We start from the raw sequence: 3,110 nt of genomic DNA on the forward strand, positions 1-3,110 counted from the left end.
ACCGCCGGGACAGATATTTTCCATGGACCACTCTTGTTAAGTTGATATCAATGGAATGCTCACCTTAATTTATGTTGCTTATGATAAAGTGATAAGATGTTAAATGTTTAAATCTATGTAAGAAGGTCAACAAGTTCTTTTTTTTTACTTTTAAAACAGTAGGAAAATAGATCTGTTAGTGTATAATAGATTGAGACTCTAATAATAGGAATCAGGCCCCTACAACATCTTACTAAAAATAAAATCAAAATATCTATCAATTATTGCAACATGTATTATTTTTTTCTCTAAAAAAAATCCTTATATTTCATATAGAAATTTATGTTGTGTTGACTCTTAGGTCCTAAAAAAAAAGAAAACTACTTCATTGGACCATATAATTAGGAAATCAAAACATACTCCGCTACTATTAGAGTATGGTTGTATGCTATATCGAAACAAATAAACCTCATACTGTGTTATATCAAAAGTATGGTTGTATGTTATATCGAAACAAATAAACCTCATACTGTGTTATATCAAAAGTATGGTTGTATGCTATATCGAAACACATGCGAATTTAGGAAAAAATAAGGCACTCTTTTAGGGAGATTAATAAAACTTGAAATGCAAGAGTAGTTGACTTGTGGGTAGAACGGAAAATGAAGGGGATGAAAAATGCAAAAACATCATCAAATTTTCATTTAACGGAAATAGGGGATTTGAAATTCAGGCTGGGTGAAACTGCTTCCGAGACTGTTGTCGTGGGACCAGACGAACGACGGCCTGGAGAAAGGTACCAACGGTGGAGGCATAGTCCGAGCCAGTATCTGCGTAACCTCCCTCATGCTTGGACGGACCTCCGGATTCGGATGGGAGCACGCCAGTCCCAACACCAGCAAACGTTTGATGTCCTCCTCGTTAATGCTTCCGCTTCCAAGCGTAGCCGGACGACTGTCAGCCGCTTCCAAGAGTTTGTTCTCACGATACAGCTTCCACACCTGACCGACCAGATCTGGCTGGTCTGGGGTGCTAGATTTTGGAGGCCTTCCGCAGGAGACCTCAAGGGCGAGGGCGCCAAAACTAAACACATCGGATTCTGCCGTGGCGCGCCCTGTGTGAAAGCACTCTGGTGCGATGTAGCCTAGGGTTCCCGCTACAGCAGTGGTTGTGAAGGATCTCCGGTCGAGTTCAATCAGACGCGCGAGACCGAAGTCGCCGAGACGGGCCTTGTATACGGAATCGAGCATGATGTTGCTGGCTTTCACGTCCCGGTGGATTACCTGCTGCTCGCATTCCTCGTGGAGATACAGCAGAGCCGAGGCGACGCCGGAGACAATATTGTATCTCCGCTCCCAGTTCAGAAATCCGCCTGCAGCATCATCGTTAAAAATATGTTTATCCAGGCTACCGTTGGGCATGTATTCATAAACCATAATCAGCTCCCCATTCTTATGGCACCACCCAGCAGCGGCACCAGATTTTTATGGCGGAGGCGGTTGATGACGCTGATTTCTGAGATAAATTCCTCTTTCCCTCGCCTAGATTCCTTGGTCACGCGTTTTACTGCAACCGTGTTTTTCCCCTTTGGCAGAACTCCTTTGTAAACGGTTCCGAAGCCGCCTCTTCCAAGAAGAGCTGCGTGGCTGAAGTTATTGGTGGCGATCTTCAGGTCTTTGTATTTGAATTCCTTCAGCCTGCCTGGAATTTTATCTAACTCGTCGAGTAACTTGCTCTCCTCCTCTGCCTTAGCCTTACGGTACTTGAGGAGCACTATAATCCCTCCGGCGGCAACAATTGCTGCAACAGGAAGGCAGACTGAAAGAGCAATAGTTAATGCCTTGTCCGGCCAGCTCAGCCATTCAATTGTGAAATTCCATGATTTCACGCAGTTGAGGTCTGTTGCCACACCCGTTGACGCGGAAAAGCCGAAATAAGCCTTCTCGTCGAGGATGTCAGAGAGATGGACGATAGATGTCACATGGGGCTGCGATGGCATCGGATCAGACTTGTTTGCCACGTATACGTCCAGCTTCTTCGTATTGCCATCGTACTGAATCCACGCCTGGATGTCGTAATGGCCCTTCAAATTAATCTGCTTCTCGTCCAGAGACGTCAAATTTATAGAATTTATGCCATTAACATTGATCCCTACATGGTTGCCATCGGGATCGTTAGTCTCTGGGCTTTTGCTTGTATCGAACTCGACTGCTAACACCTTACTACTTCTACTGCCATTAGTGGAGGCGTTGAACAGTCCCAACCAATAGCCATAGCTATGATTATGGGAAGTTATTATAAAAGCCAGACCTTCGCCGCCGCTTCCATTCTCAGGTCGAATATTGAAAACAAATGACGTATTGAAAGATGCAGTCTCATTTCGTCCGTACACTCTGAACTTTGTACGAAATAACGCCCTTGCGGATTTATTTGATATGAAGAACTGCTGATTGATTGTCGGGTGTCAGCTCCAAGGCTTGGGCATTGGGCGCTACTGTGGCGTTAAGCATCAAGAATCTACTAGCATCTCTATCGATTTCAAAAGAAAAAAATCAATCTCTTCGCCAGCAACAGTTGCCCCCAGAAAAATCGACGTAATAACTGCAACGGTTATTGCTGCAAAGGCACCTATTTTATACCAGTAGGGTTTCTCAGATTCTACATAACACATAGTTGATTTGCAGTCAGAGGCTGGAAGAAGTAGCTCGTAAGTTCTACTTTCATAGAATCCGGGATGACTTAAACGCAAGACCCAATTGTAAGAAGTGAAGACGAAGACTAACCAGAGGAGACAGAAATGAACAGCTCCATGGAAACACAAATCCCTGCTTTGAGATTTACAGATAAGAGACGTAGGTGGGTTTTCTTCTTCCACGCAGCTTGATTTTTCCCCTTCTATGGCTGGTCAAGAAACACTCAGCACCGCATCTTAATTTTCTTTTAATAGAAAATTAAACTTCCAAGAAAAATCCTTACACTCCAATCAATTCCTATAGTTGGTGAAGCACTGAGCACCACATCTTAATTTTTTTTAAAGGAATATAAAGTAAAATTTAATTTGAGAAAAAATCTTTATCCTGAATCAATCCCTTGCAACTTGATTAAGGATTTCGAAATATATGAACTAAAAC

General features: G+C 43.1%; 1 pseudogene; it reads right to left on the reverse strand.

Moving 5' to 3' along the window:
* Positions 1-507: 507 nt before the first annotated feature.
* On the reverse strand, positions 508-2,443 carry LOC149155993 (putative L-type lectin-domain containing receptor kinase S.5 pseudogene; annotated as a pseudogene).
* Between the last annotated feature and the right edge of the window lie 667 nt (positions 2,444-3,110).

The sequence above is a fragment of the Pinus tabuliformis genome, chromosome 9 (assembly GCF_031772625.1).
Source record: "Pinus tabuliformis cultivar Carrire ecotype Pingquan chromosome 9, CPIR1, whole genome shotgun sequence".
NCBI classification, from domain to species: Eukaryota; Viridiplantae; Streptophyta; class Pinopsida; order Pinales; family Pinaceae; genus Pinus; species Pinus tabuliformis.